The sequence below is a fragment of the Chelon labrosus genome (assembly GCF_963514085.1).
Source record: "Chelon labrosus genome assembly, chromosome: 12".
Classification (NCBI taxonomy): Eukaryota; Metazoa; Chordata; class Actinopteri; order Mugiliformes; family Mugilidae; genus Chelon; species Chelon labrosus.
In genome coordinates, this window is record NC_140345.1 from 26,124,082 (window position 1) to 26,146,421 (window position 22,340).

Here is a 22,340-nt window from a genome sequence, read left to right on the forward strand (position 1 = left end):
ACATAACTGAGTCGGTTTCTCAGTCACAGTCTTCTAGACAATGTCCAGCAGTTCTCAGTAGGTGTAAGGCTGACTAAAGGTTCCCTCACGCTGGGTTAAACTGCATGCAGCCGGTGTTTTCTCGTTATCCCGATCAGGGAAGTCACTTCATCTCCTCCCTCTTCAAGGTCACCCGTGCAAATTGTCAAGCAGATAAACCTCAGGGAACACAATTTCTTCCGACGTAGGAGACAACCACAAACACAGGGATAAAGACTTAACAGAGGTCTGCCAACAAACAGTTCTCCATGAATCCAGTTGTGGTTCGCCCCTGCTGAACCGAACCTCCAGCGTACTCTCTGAGGAGTAGTGGATTTCCTGTTTTAGCTCAGTGAGGTCAGATCTGCCTCATTAAACTTCCGGACCTTACCGCCTTTGCCCAGTGTAATCTGACAAAAAGTCAAAAAAGACAAAAAGGGAACTCACAGAGAGATCATCCCTTATCCAAACCAGATTTATTTTTTTTTTTATAGCAAAACTCATAGTTGCTTGACCCCTACTACGTTTTTGCCCCGGTTACTGGAAACCAGGACAGAAAGGCGATGCATGTTTGGCAGCTAAAGCCCTGTTACTATCAAGATCATCCTTACGTCATGCTACCAACCAGCTATCTGAGCATCGCCATCATTCCCGGGAGCTGCCTGCCTCATCTGATCCAGACAACGGGAGGTTAACGTTGGAACTTCTGGTGATTCCCACTGCACACAGCTAAACATGACAAGAGGTATCAATGTAGACCTGTGAAAAATGGCTCAGAATCGCTTGGCCTAAAAGATTGAGCGACTGGGAAACTAATTCACGGTTCGGGGTTGAACGGAGCACTGACTGTTGAATAGTTTGCACTTCCTGCTTATATTTCCTGTAAAAACACATTGATGGTTATTGTGTTGTGTGTGTTTTGGGGCTGGCTATTCTGTATGTGTGGCTATATTTGTGAGTACCCAACGAAAGGACTGGCTCAAGGGACAGGTCCACTGTAGTTTACTGCCGGCTAAATCAAATTTTGTTAGACCACGATTCTGGCTGGCACCCCAGGTCATTGCCAGAACACACATAATGTACTTAAAATTTCCAAGTTGTGGTGTGATCACTCAGGACAAATTAACCCTGTTTACTCCAGTTTACCCATAACCCTAACCCAGGTCTGAACAGGAACTAATGGATGCTAGTGCGTAAATAATCTGTATTTGAATTGTCAGTTTGCATTGTCTTAGAAAGTATTTAGAAAATGTCCTAATTCACTTCTGGTCTGGTCGTGAACTTTTTGTACTCCCAGCATTTACCCCCAACCACCTTGCGGTTTTAGCTTCTGGATATTAAATCATGATCTTTTTATTTAAGTTTTCTGAAATTTCCCATTCGAAAGCTGGAGTGACATCTATTTTTTTCAGGTTCTGTGCGTTGCAGCCATTGTGTTGTGGGTGGGTGGGTGAGGAAGAGTTCCTCCACTTGAGCTTGTCGTGCAAGAAGGGAGGCAAAGGCTAAGCTGCGTTTAGCTTCTAGATTTTAAAAAATGCACCTTAATGTATTCCTAAATGGTTTTCTCAGTTACCTTAACCTAATATCTGGGAGGCAGTGTTCTCTAGGGGGCAGTGTGTATAACCTTTTGTGTTTTATTAACAGAAGCAGCACTAACATTATTGCATTAAATAGTGCAGTATAATGGTTGTTTTGCTTTTTCAAATGTCATTTTTTTGGCGATAATGGAATCCAAATTATTTTTATGAGTATACCTAAGTGATAATTTTCCTGAAGTGACTCTAACCTTGTTCAAAGATGCCTCTCCGGACAGTGTTTGGAATCTTCTCAATGTCAAACTTTAACTCCGCAAAGGCTTTTCTTTTGAAATGTCTTTAAATCTTTTAAAGCGTGGGTTTTGGGTGTCTTCCTTTACTTCCTGTGTTTTCCCTCCACTGATTGCTTGACTGGTTTCTCCTCGTGTGCTCCTCCTTCATTAGTTTCACCTGTGTTTCATTAACCCATTAGCCCTTGTGTGTGTATATATAGCGTTGACAGGTCGTCTGTTGAGTTACCTGCTTGCTCTGTCATTTCATCTTTCGTTTGTTCATGTACCCTCATGTTTCCAGTCAGTTCCTGGTCTTGCATTTTGTTTTCTGCATTATCTTGCCTCACTCTGCACTATTTTTCATTACCTTAATTGTTAAGTCTTCATCAAACTAAGAATTATGTCATCCAGTCCTTGTTCTGCCACTCACCCTGGATGTAGCTTAGAGAGTACATGATATGTCCATCTTAAACTAGACATCTGCTTTTACAGCTCAACCAGCTTGTTTGAAAACGATGAAGAAGTGACAGCTTCAACAAGGAGTTAGATAATTAGTGTCACCAGCTGTCTTGATGAACCAATTGGGTGCTGTTAAACTGGTGCGGGTGAAGAGAGAACACAGCAATGTGGTGCAGTTTAAAAAGAAAGACATGGTGGGAAAGAATGGGAAAAGTGCTGCAAAATTAAAAACTTATCAAGTTCTCAACATGCCCAACTTATAATATTGCAGCATGATATCATGGAATTGTGCATAAATAATAAGCCACCTCCAGTTGCACATTTCAGGTTTAATGGTAATGCATTTACAAGCTTTAGTTATTGTTACAGGTAAGGACGTGTTCAGCTGACACATGCCAGAATCACAAAATGCATCTGACAGCACAGATGCGTTTGACCTGTGTTCCTCATGCACCATTATATACTTCCAGTCCTGAATATTGGGAAAATACAAATTAATCTGCATTTATTTCTGCTGACTTCCTCAAAATCTGAATGAAAGTTGTGCTCACTTTCAAAAGTAAATTATTGTCTATTGTCGATGCAGATTTTTAGCCTGGTAGAGTGGACCAATGAATGACCATTTTGGTAGGCCACCAAATAATGCTACAGTGTCATCCCAGACCCTACACGGACCCTAACAGCGTAGCCTGAACACATCGAGGAAAGGTTGACTGAGGAGGTTCAGAGATACAAACATTTGTACGACTCGTCTTCTGTGAAATTTCGGCAAAAGTTTCGTTCGCAATTGTCAAATGTGAAGCAGGAAGTAGAAACAAATATGAACCCGACTGGCAAAAAAGACACAGCGCCGACTCGCGTTTCAGGGGAGCTTTTACAGAGCGAGCCAGACTGACGAGCGCACAAGTATAAATGGTTTGCATCAGTGTAGGCTACGTCTATGTCCAGCAGAGTCATAAACCTCGCTTAAAGGTTGACAAATTGAGAGCAACGTTGAGAAACCTTGAGTACAGTTATAACTCTGGCAAGAAAATAAATCTAAAAAAGTAAATCTAAATGATTTTATGTCTTTAAAAAACCGAGGGTTAGGGTTAGCTATGTTACTTTTGTAAGTTGCTTACACAAGTAACACTTGTACTTGGGTAAAAAAAAAACAGTAGCAGTATATAAACTTGAGTATAATAAATATGTTTGGAATAAGAGTGACTAAGAAGCCTTGAAAGAGTTTAATTGACTGGTTTTTAAAAAAGCGTCTGAGCAAAACCCTGAACATAATGGTATCAAGAGAGAGGTCAGGCTCATGCATTCATGCATTCTTGGGCATAAATGTACTGCCAGGCAGGCAGCTGCTGGTGCCTGACACCAGTAGATTTTGACGATAGAGGGTTTGCAAAGCTAAAAAAAAGGTGGTTGTGATAAGCCCAGCCCAGGGGAATGGCTTTCTGGTGTGTAAATAAGGAGAAGGTTTTTTAAAGCTAGTATCAGTTGTTTTCTGGAGGCAACTCATGTTTCTGTGCTGTATACTTGCTATTCTCTGAACTCAGTTCTTTACGTCTGAGCCTGATTGTTCCAGCATCATTTCTACAGGGGTTAACTTAGAATCTCTAGACAAGCTCAAATCTTTACTGACCTTGTCACCTGGAGATCAGTGACAACAACTTCCGTCAAAGTATTGAAACACATTGGAAAGGGGGGGAAAACAAAAGTTAGCACAAGTTAAAGCAAAACCTGACAACCGGCAACTCTCTATTGTAGCATAAACATGCTTGGTCATGCAATATTCTCTACTTGAAATACAGTTACTATCAACCATAGTAAAAAAAAAAGCTGCAAGCGATTCCTGTTGCTAGAATGGTGCCGATCACTGTTGGCCAGATTTCTTGAAACACACTGTTGACGTTCATTCATATTTCTGTAACCACTTGTCCTTCAGAGGGCCGTGGGGGGGCTGGAGCCTATCCCAACCATCATTGGGCCATCGAGGGGATCTGGACAGGTCACCAGTCTTGCACAGAGAGACTGGCGACCATGCACACTCACACTTGTGGCCAATTTAGAATCACCAAGAACATGCAAACTCCACACAGAGAGGTGGATTCAAACCCAGAACCTTCTTGCTGTGAGGCATCGGTTCTAACCACCATGCCATTGTACTCCCATCATCTGATCTAGTTTGCGCTGAGCAAACTCACTTCGGAGTAGGTTTGACCCTAAAGAGTTGTTGCTATGACAATGTAACAATCTCACAAGTGGTGGAATGCCTTGACACCACTTTAAGGCAATACACTATAGCTGTGATTCTCATCTTTTGATTCTTTTGAGCAGCTAATGCATAGGCAAGAGTCGGTTCTTAGCCTGCTATTCTTTCTGTAGACTTTGTACTAAACTGACAATGGAGTCTGAATTTCTATGTGTGTGTTGAGCCAACCGTGTTAGAACTTGAGCAGAACTTTTTATTATATTCACTTTTTTTTTTCTGAATTTAAAATACAGATGTAAGCCACATTTCAAGCACTTTTTTTTTATTTTATTTTTTTTTCTTGCTGATAAATATTACAGAATTAATGCAGTGGATACACGTTATATTTAGCTTCCAAAGCTGCTTTAGTCACTATGAAACACAGCAGACACGCTCGCACTGAAAGAGGCTTATTCAAATGATGTAAAAAAAAAAAAAAAAAAAAAAAAAAAAGCTAAGTTGACAACACCGCGCGGGAATTCGGGAGTGGCGCTGTGGCGCTGTGACGCTGCAACGATATGACGAGAAATAAATATTGAAAACCAAACTGATATTTAGGAAATAGAGAATCAGGGAACAACGAGAGCGTCTGTTTTATTTTGGCGTTCCAGCTCAGACACGCACATCACTTAAGGACAAAATATTAATGGATGCTCTTCGAAGACTGGAAAAGGACAAGTGCTTGTATGTATTAAACAAATATGAGGTATTCTGTCACGCGCAGACTGCAGACTGTCGGGATCTCTGTCCCTCTGAAAGCCAGATCCGAGCCAGTGGAGGGGAACTTGTGAGTTGCTGCCACAGTTAGTGGAGTTCTTTGGGCCTAGTACCGTTAATCCATGTCTATGAACAAGTGTGACAATAAGCTCTCTGTCTGAACAGCAATCCTCTTAGGCGAAGCTTTGTGGGTAAACTCGCCTCATGCAAATTCTAAACCCCATTAGCTTTGAGGGACTAGTCAGCTGCATTGAGATTAATGGCCAAGTGACTACTTGATTTAATAGGGTTATTTCACATCTTCCGGGGGAAAAATAAACAACAAAGTTAATGCAAGGCATTTGTCACTGACGTCCTCAATCTATCTACTCTAAGAGGGAGAAGTTTCTTGTGAGTACAGACGTGTTCCTTACTCAGCCCGGCATTGGCGGAATAGTCAAGAAGCTTTGGTCATGTTATGTGTGCATGCTCGGTCTGGAAGTGGGAATAATTATATTCTGTAAGTTTCAATTGTTTGGAGTCCTAAAAACCTAAGGTGGAAAGTTTTGTGCATTGTGGTAAATTAAAGCTAAGGATATCTGAACCTGTGTTGGAGATAAATGCCGCCGGGAGAGAAAGTGCTATGCAGTTTTTCATTACAGGGTAAAAAATGAAAATCCTTATTTATCTTTTTCCATGCCGTCAGCTTACTCTAAACTTCGCTGAAGGGGATTACCGGCCGGGTGGGTAAGGCTCTGTCACCGCCAAGTGGGAGACAACACACTGTGACAACGGTGATCTGAGGGTGCTACCGACTCCTCCAACGCGGCTGTGGAGAAATGATTAGCCAAAAGTTGAGCGGGGAACCTTAAAATACTTCTGTGTGACCTTTAATCCCCAATCAAATCGGAATGCCAAGCCCATCCCTCTGCTGCGCAACACCAGCAAACACTCCACAGCCTGTGCTCCTGCTCGGCTCCCAGCATGCACCGAGAACGGCTTTCCACACGTTCGGAGATTACCTAAAGCTGACTGATTACCTTAACAGGTGAAATGAGTGCCGTCCTCCAGTGAAGAGCTTAATGGGGGATCGTATGAGAGCGGCCGCGGGAATGGGACCGCTCAGTGACACGTTCGAGTGTTTCAGACTGTTTGACAGTTTTACTGCTAATACACTGGCATGAATAATACTGTTATTACAGGGCCATCAAAGAGGCAACACTGAGCAGAAGTAAAGGTTTAGTTTAGCCATAAACATAGAATTCTACGCCTGGCAGCAGCTCTAAGCTTTACTTTACAGCCAATTTCAAGAAATTGAGTCATAAACATGTTTTAAAATGATAAGGTTGGAAATTTTGACCTGATAATGGAACCAGGGCAAAAGGTGATAATTTTCATTCATCTTCTGTAACGGCTTGTCCTGTGAAGGGTCGCGGGTGGGGCTGGAGCCTATCTCAGCTGTCATCGGACGAGAGGCGGGGTACACCCTGGACAGGTCTCCAGTCTATCACAGGGCTAACACAGAGAGACAGACAACCATTCACACGCACACCTACGGCCAATTTAGAATCACCAATGAAACTAACAAGCATGAATTGAACTCAGAACCCTCTTGCTGTGAGGCATCAGGGTTAACCATCACGCCACTGTGCCGCCCGGTGAAAGGTGATCAACAAAGTTATTCCAAAAATCCATTTAAACCCATTGCGGTTCAGTGTGTGTCAAGACAGAGCCCCTGTGATCTGTTGTCTACAAATCATGACTTGCACCAAACATCGTCCCTGTATCTGTTTTGTAAACACCAAGTAGGTAAATTAAAGGCGGCAGTCGAGAGAGCCGTCAAATGGGAGAGGAGGTCAGGGCGGATGGATGGGTTGATGAAACATTGGACTTTAATGGTGACTTTTCCATAACCTTAAACTTAACTGTATGCTGTTTGTTGTTTTGATCATGACAACAAATGACTTATATTGCAACCAAAACCCTACTCTTCCCCTAAACACTAACCACGTGGAATTTGTGGCACGGTAACCAAAAAAAAGTGAAGAATGTCTGTTATCTTAAATGTTCTGTATGACCTGCTGCCAGTCAAGGCACTTATTCAAATAATAAAGCAGGTTGGAGGTCTACTTTAGAATGAAACTAACTTTGTTAAGGTTGTATACGCTACATACGCCGATCAGGCATAACATTATGACCACTGACAGGAGAAGTAAATAACACTGACCATCTTGTGACAATTCAATGTTCTGCTGGGAAACTTCTGGACCTGGCATTGGTGTGGAGGGTTAGGTCGAGGGTTAGGGTTAGCTATGTTACTTAGACCTAGCACCCCACTAGATCCCAAACTGATCAAGTATCTGTGGGATGATCCACAGAGGCCCCTCCCCTCAAAGGCCCCCCCACTGACAACATTCTGTTAGCAGACACCACAGGAGACCCTCAGAAGGCTCATGTCCATTCTCTGATGAAACACAACTGTTTTGGAGGCACAAGGTAACGTGCAAACATGCTATCTCCTTTGATGAGCTAATGGTGTCGAGTACACTCACCCACCTGCTGCAGCATGGGTGAGAAGTAGCACCCTGCACACTGGAAGCATGCACGTTTCATTTGTAAATTAAATTAAATCAAAATTTAATTAGTTGTTCTGTGCGACGAGATGCTTTTTAAACTCTCATCTCATGTATGTTTGCTCAGAACGAATGAAAACAATAACGACAGGAAGGGTAAAACTATAATGCTTACAAGCCCGGCTATGTTAAAGTCTTTTTTTTCTTCAGTCGTAAAGCTCTTCGTGGATTGACAAAGCAAGTTACAAAAGAATACAAAATGAGTTTGGGCGTTATTAATACAGAAACAAAACAGTAAACAGCAGAATGATGGCTGCGAAGGGGCATGTGGGCAGTGGGCGGTGAGAATTAAGACAGTGATTACAGTTTAGTCTTTCAATCTGTAACTGCTGATATGCGCGTTTGAAGTATCAAACAAAAAGCACGGGCTGTAATATTAGAGGGAAGTCTCGTTCCAAATCCCTTTCAAGGAGGCGATAAAAATAAGCTGTTTTTAAATGCATGCGGAGGATTGGGTGCCGGTGAACTCACTCCAATAGGAGGTTTGTGTATTTTTAATTTGCATCTTGGTAAGCGGTGGAAATGTGAAGGGGAAAGGAGATTGTTTAGGATCTAAATGATTATTTGTCAATAGAAGTATATAATGTGCCACTAGTGGGGTCATTTTAGATTTCATGACCAAATTAAAAATGCATTATTCTCTAGTGTCAATAGAAATTAATCAAGACTATGAAGACTATACAGAAATATGTGAATCAGAAAAATGAAGAATTACATCGGCCTCTGGTAAATACAGTATATTTAGAGGAGAAAATAGCTAATTGTCATCAGCATATAATAAGATCCTGAAACCCTCAGATGAGCCAATAAAGATTAGGGTTCAAGGAGAAGCAATAAAACATTAAAACACGGCAAACACACATCAAGTTCCTGTGATTACTGCGTCGGTGATTAGTAAATTAAAACTGTCACTACAATTAACAAAGTGAAAGATGTTTTTGAGGCGTTCTCTTTCTTACTTTGTACACCCCTCCTGTATTCGTTTTCCAATACACTTCAGCAGTAAGCTTTCAGTCTGAGGGGGACCTCTGGACATTTCCCTCCCATACCACGCAGACCCTGTTGGCTCGGCCTCTGCAACATTTCAGAGATGCCATTCATCCTGCTGCTGCCGACTGACAATCAATGGCGGTGCCATGGAGCGGTTTTGCCTGTGATTGATATGAGCTATTAGCTTCCTGCAGCCCGGACACTGGGCTCTGGAAATGGGGGCGGGGACATCGCCAACCTGCCCAATGAGCCCGTATTGATCTAGACAAGATTGAAGCCGCTAAATCTCCCGACACTCTAGATAAACCACTTAACTAGCTCACTCAGATGTACATCACAGCGTTGTTTGGTATTTGACATTTTAATGTGTGTTTGATGTAGCCCGTTGTGTACCTTGGGAACTCATTTGAACTCTGTGTATGTGGGGTCGGTTCCTTCACATATTTCTGCATATTTTTTTTGCAGAATATCTTCTGGCAGTTATTTACAATTTACTGCATAACCTTCCGGGAAATAATTACTAGTACAAGGCCTAGCTCTTAGGCCACAAGTCAAGAGCTTAAAGATCCCAGTGCTCTATGTAGTCCCTAGCTAAATACTTTCTGACCTGTGGAGGTCCATACTACATCTGTTGCCGTGGTCTCATCAACCTGTCCAGTCTTCATGGCCTCCTGCAGTTACCCACTCCTACCTGAATGAACAATTCTCAAACTTGCCTACGATTCCTCTTATATTCTCAAACTGTCATGTACCATCAACGGCTATGATGTATATACAGATGTATATTTATATCTTTCCTGCTCTCTTCTCTCCCTTTTTCTGTCTCTACCCGGCCGGCCTCAAGCAGATGAGTCCCTCCATATGAGCCTAAAGTTCTGCTCAAGGTTTTTTCTCAATAAAAGGGAGTTTTTCCTCGCCACCGTCGCCTTCATGCTTGCTCTGGGGGTTTCAGGCCGGATTTTGTAAAGCGTCTTGAGACAATTTGTATTGTCATTGACACTATAGAAATAAAATTGAACTCTTGGTGCTTGACAATAACAGTTGGCACAAGTATTTTGCCAACTATTCACTTAAATACCAATTGGGTGCCTGGGCAAGGCGAGGCCTCTTTGCTTTGATGGCGCACCAATCAGTCCTACCTGCAGATAGGACCCAGAACCAATCAGAGGCGACTGTCTAAAAGGTTAAAGTAGTGGCGGTGGTAGTGTTACGGGTTGAGTAATGAATGTAGTCAAACGTGTGTGTCAGTGTGTGCTTCCGTCCAGCCTGCCTCCTCTCTGTGGTGGCAGGCAGACCGAGCTTTGATGTGGCCGTGACCGGCAATGCTCTCAGGCTGTGAGCCAAGCAAACACAGTAGTCACCCCGCGGCCTCTGATCTCTACAAAGAACTCCCTTCACATCTTCTCCCCGTCTCCCCTCCCTTTGTCTCTCTTTCAATGCCCGCAAACGCTAAACATACACACACACACATGGATCTACCTTGACAGAAAATTAAAAGAAAAAAACTGCTCCACCTCTTCTCCTCCTATACTGGAACCCTTCCAGTTGGTCACGATTGGAACATTGTGCAGATGGGCACAAAATCACCAATCTGACGGACGCCTCGGGTCTTTCCATGGACGGGCTCTGTAGTATAGTCATGTTCATTCTCCTGTCATACTTCATAGTCCTCTCATCACTCTTCCTCTCTCTGCAACCCGGTTTCATTCTACCCCCCTGACGCTCGCCTTTTTCTGTCTCACATTCTCTCACTTTGATGTGTTTTTTCTGACGATGATCGCTGCTGATGAGTTCATTGGAAAGCACATGCTTCACATTTGAAGGGATTCTTGATCTGATCTGCCAGTCAGTTGGTTTGTCTGGGTGGCATTGTTAGCATACTATGCACACGTGTCTGGGCTCAACAGGAGAACGTTCCACCACAGTCTGGTGTGTGTGGTTTTAATTATTTTTTTGTTGACTGGGTCGAATAAGCTAATATTCTTCCTCTGGCCCCAAAATGAAAGGAAAGAAATTAGTTTTACTCCTCATGTTTGTTTTAATTTAATCTTCTTTACAATATAATGCAATAAAAATAGAATTTGCATGAATCTGCAAAGGTTTTTCTCTTTTACGCTGCATTTTACAAAATAAAAATGATGCTCGTCAGTGTGAGCCCAAAAGTGCTCTCAACTATTCTTAGTTTAAAAAGTTCTCGTCAGTTTACTCAAGGAAATGACTCTTGAGTAACTGATGTAGCAATTTGGATCTGTTGCTTTGAAGCATTTCAGTACATACAGCAAACTACTGTTGCTGCATCAATTACATGTCATGTAGCACCCACCTAGACCAGACCAGGCACCTCCACCCCATAGCAATGACTCGCTTTAGGAACAACTAAAAAAAAACATGAAGAACAGCACAAGGTGTTGACCTGGCCTCCAAATTCACTAGATCCTAAACTGATCAACTGTCTCTGGGATGATCCACAGAGGGCCCTCAACCCATAGGACCCAAAGGCACCCCACTAACAACTGGATGTTGCCAGACACCACAGGACACCCTTAGAATGCCCATGTCCATTCTCTGATGAGTCACAACTGTTTTGGAGGCACAAGGGGTACCTATGCAATATTAGGAAGGTGGTCATAATGTTATGCTTGATCAGTGTATGCTTCATTGGTCTTTACTTATAATAACCCGTATGACTATGTATTGACATCCAAAGAACTTGATGACTATGGCGGAAATGGAGATGGACATCCACTACCTGCTGCTGTCTGTCTTAAGCCCTGTCTTGGTCTTATTAGCAGCTTTCTTAATGAAATTGTCTCATCTGAACACTGCAGAAGTTTGGCCAGTAGAGTCTGTAGACTACTGATCTGGATCATGGTGATGAAACCTCTATTCTATCAGGCACACTTCCGGACAAGCTCCTGAATCCATGCTGGGTGAGGCCACCTGAGATCCATCTGTGGAAGCTGCCAGCAGCTGACATTTGAATGTGGGAGTATTTCAATCTGATTGAGTGGGAGAAGCCCCGGACAGGCTTATCCTGAGGCAGCTTAGCTCCAGCAGCTCCCCACAAGTGCTGAAAGGCTCCCCTAGTAGTTGTCAAGGAACATGGCCTGCAGGCGTGCTGTCAGGTCCCTTTTTACTTTGCAAAGTAGATCTAGGCCAGACTTGAGGTGCTGACTCAACTCAGTACCTCCCTGGAATTAAGTACCAGCATATTACCAAAGGAAAGGGGAGCTGCTTCACTACCTGGACTACCTAGCATTTCCACCCCAGGTTGGTCCATTTGGGTTAGCGTGAGAACAACAATTGTGCTGTTCTGGAACAAATCGACTGAGCTGAGAGTGATCAGAAAGATTGCTCTCATCTCGCGGGCAGTCAGGAGCAATTCATTTACAGTGAGAACATACGTTACCCACGGACCAATTCAAGTATTATCAGCCTCCAGAGAGAGTCTTCTCATTCCAAAGTGTCTGGCAGTGGCAGTGTCATTTGATGTGATTGATCTGTGAGAGCTACCAAGCTCACAAGATACCCTTGAGACAATACTTTCGCTGCTACGTTACATCAACAGGGTGGAACAACAGCTTGAGGTGTTCACCTACGTCAACTGAATCCCGCTTCCTATGAGGAGCTCAGGGCTCCAAGATGTATAATGGCCACATGGCTTCTTTTGTGAAGAGGAAAGGAACCCAGTGAGCATGTGTTCAAAATGTGTAAATATATAAAATATTTCATCTTATGATAATGTGACGGAGTGAGAGCAGAGCCACTAGACTCCCAGCACCAATTGAATATGAATATATGTATGTTTTAACCCTGATGGCAAAAATAATGCCCAGATTGGGGTGTTCCCAGATTGAAGTCCACGTTTTGTTCGGATACAACCTGTGTCTAACCATCAAATTCCAACATGGTCCTCAGAATCCTTTCTACTTCCAGGACTTAATTCACTTACATGTGTCCTGTTGGACAACTATTAACTGTAATTCAAATAAGAGTGATGCGCTTTGGCCTTCCATTATTCTGTACTGGGCCAGTTTGCTCGTAGGTGATTAATGAACCACTTCCATCTCCAGTACTGTGAACTCTGCCCTGGACTTAATTAAAACTCAGCCATTGACCAACAATCATAAATTACTTCCCGCAACCTGTGACACTCCTAGAATAAAAGAACAAATTGGTTTCTTGCCAATTAATAATTCACAAATGAAAGGAAATAACAAGCCGGAGGAAAGGCTCCGCTTTGAGCGCCGCATCCTTTGTGCTTTCAGAAGGCTGACAGTCCCCTCACGCGAGGCGTTAGGAGGTGTTTGGCGCCTGTCGGGTGATTGATGTCTGCTGTCTGCTCTGTTTGTGTTTTACAGGTAGCTGCTGTCATTACAGTGGCTCTTGCTGTTCCTGCCCAGTCTGATCCCTGACCTGAGCAGCTGGTTTCCAGTAGGAGGGAGCTGCCCTGCAACAACATCTGTACTCCATCATCTCTGGTTCTGTTTACATGTGCATTAGTCTGAGGTTGGAGGTCTTTGTCGACACATCTCCGTTCTGAGACGCTCATGTAATCATCACTGTGCTTTTTTTTTTTTTTGTTTTGTTTTGTTTTGTTTTACGTCAAGGCTCTTTGCTGCTGACTTGAATGTTGTCATTTAGTGATGACATGTGAAGCTTGATTTGCGGTCACATGTCACATCTAGCTCCATAGGCTTTGCCGTGCACCTCCCCAGAAATGCAACTAAGGATTGCGGTGACGCAGACTGCAACAGTTGTGACTGATTTCGTAATGCATTACCTTCTCCACTTCTCTCAGTGTCCGAGCAAGCACAGAAACCACACGCCATCTACTAAGACATTTGTGTGTTGCAGTGATTTCAGTAAAAGTAACCGTTGTTCAATATTTATTTACTTCATCTCCAGTATGAGCCGCTTAGTCCCAGTCGCCATTGCTTGAAGCACACAGAGAGAGTCAACACAGCTGACTAATGTTTGAGGGTCGTAATTGCTGGATGATGCCGACAAGTATATGCACTATGCTTTCACAGCATAGGCTGTGTGTCGATCTCTCAGGTGTTTCCTATCTTGGATGTGAAGTCTTGCAGCTCTGTATTACACACCCTCAGCTCCTAACTATGGCGTTTTAACAGAAAACCAGATGGAGGTGGAGGGAAAAGCTTCCGGATGAGACGAGGCAGCTTAAGCTTTATGGTCTTCACCTATGTCCGTGGCTCTGGAAAGCTTATACACCCCTGTTTAATAAGGTATTGTGATGTAAAAAAAGGTCTGATATGACTTATTTTAAATATTACAATCTATACAATGTCAGTGAAAACCAATGTGTCACATTTCAGAGGAAAGATATCAAAACTGAAAACTTTGACGCCCAATTATCAAAGGGTGTTGAACACTTAAGCTGAAAGGTTATTCAAAGGGTGAATCAGATTCGAGTCACGTACTCATTAAGTCTGGGTGAAACAGCATGCACATCTTCACCATATGTGACCACGGTTAACACCAAATAAATCTCAGTCTTCAGTCTCAATCTTATTTCTGAACAGTAGTGCTGAGTTGAGGGCTACAAAAAAATAAAATAAAAAATGAAGCCAGTCATCATCAAGAAGACGACCTTCGTCCAAATCTGACAAGAAGACAAAGAGAAAGGACTGGTTGCTTCCCACGTGTGATAACCATCTCTCCATTCCTTATCTGTCTGGGATATAGGGCAATGTGGCAAGACACAAGATTTGTTTGGTGAACGTCATTACCCTGGCTAACCCTTCTACAACGGGGTGCCCAATATGTCGATCTACCCAGACTACCTTCGTGATCGACCGGCCGATTGCGAAGGTAGTCCGGGTAGATCGCGTTCCGTAGAAAGATGTTTTGGATGTTAGTCTATCATTTACCTGTTGCACCTCCAGAACAAACTTTTTATTGCAACACGTCCTCAGTTCAGCGGCACACATCCACAGCCATGCACAACATCTGCAACAACAACTCAAGGCTACCTTCAGCCTTTCTCAAAGGGACAGTGCTATTTACCTAAAGGTACAACGCAACTGTTTGTGGCAAGACACAAGATTTGTTTGGTGAACGTCATTACCCTAGCTAACCCTTCCAGAACAGGGGTGCCCAATAGTCGATCTACCCGCACTACCTACGTGATCGACCGGCCGATCGCGAAAGTAGTGCGGGTATATCACGTTCCATAGAAAGCTGGAACTCTTTAGCTGGAACTGGGTCTTTATTGAAGGTCGAGGTTAATCGTGAATAGGAACATTTTTACAAAGAGTTCCAAATACAAAATGTGCCGAGTTGACCGAGAGCATGAAAAGGTGCAGTTCAGGAGTCTGCACTTTTGTGTTTTCAGTCTTACCTTTTTTCTCTGAAATGTGTCATGTTGGTTTTCATTCACATTACATACTGTAGGTTTGAATTATTATTATTTTTCATTATTTTTGTGACTGATCCAACAGGTGTGTATAACCTTTAACACCCACCGTACACTCCCTTTATTTATTATGTATTTTTACCGAATTAAACTATTTATCAGCTCGTAGTGTAATTTTATCACTATTACATTGTAGCGTTTGTTGATATTGTATATTGTTTGACCAAATATATCTTCCGAAATAAAAGTTAAACGGCAAGCGAAAACTTTCTGTGTTCAACGTCATTTAATTCTACTCTAATTTTATCAGTTAGGAAAACCAGCGTGGAGTGCAACAGCTCTGCACTGCAGCCTTATTTATCAAGGAAATCTAATTAGGGGTGTCACCTCCTCCTCCCCCTCCTCCAGAAGGAAAAAAAGAAGTTCCATCTACCATGTGCTGTTTTTAATTGCTCAGATTTTTTCTTACAGATTAATTATTACAAAGTATAATTTCTTCCTTCAAGATAAACAGTGAAAAAAAAATTGAAAATGGGAAAAAAGGACAGAATAGTTTATCTCCTACGAAGAGGGAGAGAGAGAGAGAGAGAGAGAGATGAGAACAAATTAAGAAAGATGAACAAGTTAAGAGAGAGATGAAGAACAAAGAAAGAGAGAGAGATTGAGAACAAAGAAAGAAAGAGAGATGAAGAACAATGAACAAATTAAGGAGAGAGAGAAAGAGGGGAAGAACAAATTAAAAAGAGATGAAGAACTGAGAGAAAGAGATGAAGAACAAATAAGAAAGAAGGAAAGAAAGATACGAATGAAGAACAGATTAAGAGAGACGAACAAATTGAGAAAGAAAGAAAGAAAGTGAGAGAGATGAAGAACAAAGGAAGAAAGAAAGAATGAAAGAACAAAAGAAAGGAACTGAGACGAAGAATAAATTAAGAAAAGAAAAGATTTACTTGAATATTCCATACAGCCTGATCCCAGAGTGAAAAGTAAACCTCAGGTTCTAGTTTAAATTCCTGTGTCTCCTTAAGAGGAATGAAATATGTATCAAATTTCTCCTGCTGTCTGCAGATAGAAGTATTGGGTACCAGACAAATAAACTAATCCAGCAGTTAGCCCTATCAGTGCCTGCTGTCTGAGCAGTGATGGCCTTTTAATGAGCTGCTGGCAAAAGTCCTGAGGATGAGTAACCTGACATGGCAGATGGTTTGTCACACAGAACTGTTGGGGAAGTCGTCCTTGGAAACCGGTAAAAGGTCAGGCACTGTCAAAACACATGGACGGGCCGTCCGTCCATCACCGTCCAACCAATCAGAAGAAAAAACGCGTGACACAGGAACAGGTCGCAGTCTGGTATGTCAGATATGTGGAGGACTCTTAAAAGACGTTTGCACATAAAAGACACTTTTAAAAAGAACGAAGCCTGGGAAGTCCCAATGAATGCAAGGTGCAGTCACATATATAGTAGAATGGATTAATTCCTACAGTATTGTTGCATATTTAACAGTACATGGTTTGTGTTTAGGGTGTTCCATGCACCTACACCGATCAGCCACAACATTAAAACCATTAACAGGAGAACTGAATAACATCGACCATCTTGTGACAATACAGTGTTCTGCTGGGAAACTTTTGGACCTGGCATTCATTGGTGTGGATGTTACTTAGACATGTAGCACCCACCTAGACCAGACCAGGCACCCCCACCCCATAGCAATGACACTCCTTGATGGCAGCAGCCATCCCCAGCAGGATGCAGCCTGACACAGACACACACACAAAAACACTTTAGGAACAACTAAAAAAAAAAAAAACATGCACAAGGTGTTGACCTGGCCTCCAAATTCACTGGATCCCAAACTGATCAAGTATCTGTGGGATGATCCACAGAGGCCCCTCCCGTCAAAGGCCCCCCACTAACAACATTCTGTTGCCAGACACCACAGGACACACTTAAAAGGCCCATGTCCATTCTCTGATGAGTCTCAACTGTTTTGGAGGCACAAGGGAGACCGACAGAATATTAGGAAGGTGGTCATAATGTTATGACTGATCAGCGTATACAGCGCAAAGCCGACATAAAAATGTAATGACTGTGTTTATCTACGATCATAATTTGTGAGCTGAGAAATTCCAAATTTCACGCCAGGAAGAACACCTCTCCTCAGACCCTTGGTTTGGATCAGTGCAAACGTTGACTTTTGTATCACATTTCTTATTATCTTGTTTCCAGCCTCTTGAGGTTGTCAGTCTGCGATTGAGAAATAGGACGGCGGGGTTTCTCCTACTTCTGGAGTCGCCGGTTACTTGGAGATTCCCAACGTATTGACCTGTTAATGTCAGTCATCATATGGACAAATATCACGTGGGAAAAACGGATAAAAGCAACCCCAAATACAGATTAGATTTTTATTCTAATATGTGATGGCATTCTCAGATTGGACCGCTGTCTCTCCACTACTGTTACATCTCCAGCGATAGGCTAGAGGAAGAGTAGAGTAGGAATGGAAACTTAATCATATGCATGTTGCATTCTCAAAAGCCTTATTAGTCATCTACATAAAAGCTCATGCATAAGAAGAAGAAGAAGCAATAAGCATGGCATCAATAGTAGAACATTTTCATGGCTTGGAGGACGAGTTAATCAACAGCAGACAGAGAATTTTCCTCTTGTCTTTAACGCCTCATACTCCTAGCAGGATGTCTTATTTAAAGATAGTAAAAGGCTTAATTTGATCTGTAAAGAGGAGCGATTATGTCCTGTATTAGTTCCTCCAGGCTCTACGTTGTCTCCTGAGGCTGCACGGAGATAAGTATGCCGCGCCGCAGGGTCGAAGCTGAAATCACCCCGTGGCTTTCCCCCCTCAGATTTGTCCATCATCGCTGATCTTTTTTTCTCCGAATTTACTAATAGGAATTACAAGGTTCTGGAAAGTGCCAACACATTTCACTCAGGAATATTGTAGTTTTCCCTTAAACCACACTGACTCACACAGCTTTTCATTTTCATAGTTTTTTTTTAATGGACCAAGAGAAGAAACAAAAGACACGAAACAAAAAAGCGGAAAGCTTTTAGTTGTCCTTTTGTTTGAGGTGTAATGCTACATAAAAATGGCAAATGCATTTTCCCTGTGTGTCTGTTATTGTTGAGAAACACCAGAGGAAGGTTTCTTTATAAGGCTATATTGTTCTGCGTTTTCATTGTACTGAATATGCAGCAATAATAACAGGTATGTAGCGGTTCGAAACCTTTGCAAACATTTGAAAAAGTGATCAAAGTCATGTTTTGCCTTCCCCCAAGGTGCTGTATCAAGATTCAATTCTGCGCAGGTTGTTAGAGAAACTTAACCTGGTCCTGATTGCTCACAGCGGTTTACCGTCTGATAGCCTGCTGCCTCTGTAAATACAGCATGAACAAGGGGATAAAACTCCCAGGGAAATGTGGACTGAGGGGAATTTCAATGCCGGGCGGAGCAGTTATCACCTCTGGTCAACGTCTGGAATGTTAACGAAGGTGGAAAACCCAGAGGAAGTATGTGACATTACAACAGAGGACTGAGTTTAGTTTTTTTTTTTTCTCCCCCGCCTCATTATTCAACCATGTTACTGATTTAAGAGACGTAATAAAAGAGAAGCCTGAAGAAAGAGGGGTCTCTCAGTTCTAATTAACAGTTTTATTTAATTATTTTTCCTTTTTTTATATATATATTTATCCTGTTAGCCCTGCGATAGACTGGCAACCTGTCCAGGGTGTACCCTGTCTCTTGCACAGTGAAGGCTGGGATAGGCTCCAGCCCCCCCACAACCCTCCAGAGGACAAGCGGTTACAGAAAATGAATGAATGAATGAATATATTTATCCTATGGTAACTTTTAAGAGAGTAGGAAACATACATGTAAGTAGTCAAAAGTCCCAAACTGTATGCTTACAAGCAAATTTCTTCAAAGAAAAGACTTTCAATGACTCCAACGGTTAAACAACCATTAACATTAAGGCTTGTAAAACAAAAAATACCTACAGTGTTCTTAGGAATGGGCTAAATTTCTGAGGAATGGGCTAAAATTTCCCTGTAGGTGACAGATCAGCAGTTGCCGAAAAACTTTTAGCTGCTCTTACTGCTGCACAAGGGGGTCACAGCAGATACTGAAAACCAGGGTTCACTTTCACTTTTACAACTCACAGATTCATACAAATGATTCATTTTCTTGAATAAATAAATGCACAAGAATAATATTATTGTTAATTTACTGAGTTCTCTTTGTCTCCTTTCAGGAAAAAAACAGGAAAAATTTATGTCTGAGGTATATGCAGAAATTTAGAAAACATATATGATGAAGTGTCAGCGTGTTAAAGTATATGCAGGTCCTGTTTCAATTAAAGCACATATCACCAAGTCCCAATGGTGTTGCTAGTTCTCACTGAAAAGACATTTCAATGAAAAACAACCCCACATCTCATCCTTACTTTTTAGATAGCACAGCATTAGGTTAGTTTCTATTCAAGCAGAAAGGATTGTCTAATTTCTTTGTTTGGTTTGTTTTTTTATCTTAATTCATCGGGGTCTGACTGGCATATTCACTCTAGATGTTTGTTGGTGGCCTCTGACTCCAAACATTGTGAAGTTGTCTGAATCCCATGAGCTAACGAAAGGGTTTAACATCATATACGCTCTGATTATGTTAAACAAGCTAGGTACAATAAGGACTGACTCACCAACGTCCATGCCTGAGTTGTGCTGGGTGTCCTTTACGCCTTGGAGAAGAATTTGATCACAACTTCACTTCACTCCACTCCGTCCACTGACCCCTGCACCAACGAGCGGGAGGATGTCAGAGGACTCCCCAGTAAAAGGATGAAGTGTTGTTACCTCACAAGCTCCACTGAACACGGCAAGGTCTCAGTGGAGCAGTCAGTCTGGAGGGACAAAAGCAAGGTCACTGACCCAAGATCGGTTTTAGTTCTAAACTCCCGCTGAGGTCTGAAGAGGCAAAGGCTTACAGTGTTGGTGAGAAACCCTAGAAAGGGGGAATCTGTATCAGGTCAAATGTCTCTACACCCTGAGAGATGTTAATGGAGGACACTTTTGTTGGAAAACAGTGAGATCAGAGAGGATGGTGAAATCTGGCAGTTTAAAATCCCGCATTGACGAGTAGGTAGAAAACGATGGACACGTCAGTTTCTACAACATCTTGCCGACCATGTGTGCAGTAAGCTTGGGCCAGGTGAATGCTAGGTATCTGAAGAATCTTATTTATGTTCGCTCTCAATACCAGACGGTCCTTGGACCTTTCAACCTGCAAAATGTCCTCAATAAATCCGACTCCGGCTTCAAGAGAGCCGATCATCGACTTTAACGGTGGCAGCATCTCCATGGAGGACACATTTCTGTGGTGTATCTCACTTTGGCTCTTCAATCATTTGTCAGTTTTATGAAATATGGGCTTTGATGTTTCAAGAAAACAGGTCCTCATCTTTCTTCTCTCTTTTCCATCAATCTCTCTGCCTGTGTCTTGTATTTGTATTGTGCATTTACACCTATTGGAACAAAAACAGCACCCTATAGTCCCAGCAACACATCTACCCATTCGCTCTCACAAGCACACAAACATTCATACACCAGTACCAAGCAATGGGAGGGACGGGGGGTTCAGCAACTTGCTCAAGGACCTTTCAGCATGTGGCATGCAGGATTGAACAGCTTTCAGTTTGTGGACCTAGTTACGTGGATTGAATATGGAGCTTCATCCTACCCACTGATATTATATAAAGCTGGACACTGTAGCAACATACTGTCGTTGTACCCTTGCTCTTGGTTTGAGCAGTTGTTCCAGCCCATGTTGCTTGATGTGTGTCAATCTGAAACTCAGCACTTGTTGATTGATGTTTTATCAGTTACAGAGATTATGCTACACTAGTTTAAACATGCATATTAGAGTCTAGAAGGAAAGTAACATTTATATTTATTACAAGATGATTCTTTCTTTCGGTTTCCAGCCCAAAAGCCTTTCAAAAACAACCAAAATGAATACAAATCCACCCAAAGTACTGGATCAATATTTAATTTAGCACTTAAACCACCATGATTGCTAACACTACGGTAGCCAGCCTTAAAAAGCAATGCAGTCGAAGCATAGAACCAAAACTGGAACCAATTTCCCCAGCAAAAAATTTTTATAAACCAACCATCACCTATATTTCAAGGTATCATTTGTTCTATTTCAAACCCCCAGATGGGATAGTATTGTCAAATCTATCTTTTCCCACTTTTAGCAACTATTTTGTGGTGCCCAGACTGCAGCAGAGACCTTCGGAAGCAACTTCGATGTCCTAGATGTCCGCTGCTGTTAGTTTGGTCGGGGTGGACTGTGGCGGGAGGGCCTTCTTCCTTTCTTTTCTTACTCCCTGCAAGAAAAAGCTGCACATAATCTCATCACCCACTGTGGGGGTAACGACGTAGGGGAGGTCAGCAACATTACGCCGGTCATTATGATGAAGGAGGACATGCAACACATTCACCTTCAACACCATGAAGATGGTATTTTTGTCTTTGACACAAAACATTGGACATGACAGTCCTGAGCTATTCATGGTAGATGTATATTTAAGTAGTAGATAAGTAGATTAGTTATGTCCCTTACTAATCTCCAAATGCAGTGAACCATTTATGGATGGCAGCCACTGCTTTTGCCTTTGAACTTTATGAATCATTTTGTTGCTTTTCCCTGACTCTTGTACATCATCGTCATTGCACATTCTGTACCAGAGATGGTTGTGAGTTGAAATCCCAGTAGATACCATATCTGTTATTGCTTATTTTAACTAATATACTCCTAATATTTTTTTTTTTGTTTTTCTTGTTTTTTAAGCTTTAAGAGTTTTTGCAGTGTCCCTATCTCTTTGTGTTGGAAAGCCTAATTTCTGGTTTGGCAAGACGCACAAATTAACATACGATAATCCACTCAAGCATTCAAATATAACAAGTATGATACAGTTACCCCACCAGACACTTGGTATCTGGTCATTAAAAGACACTTGTCAAGCAAGTTTCTGATGGGAAACACCCACAGATGTTTCTATTTAAACCCCAACTGTTCCACCAGTCCTTTAGAACTGAAGAAGCTA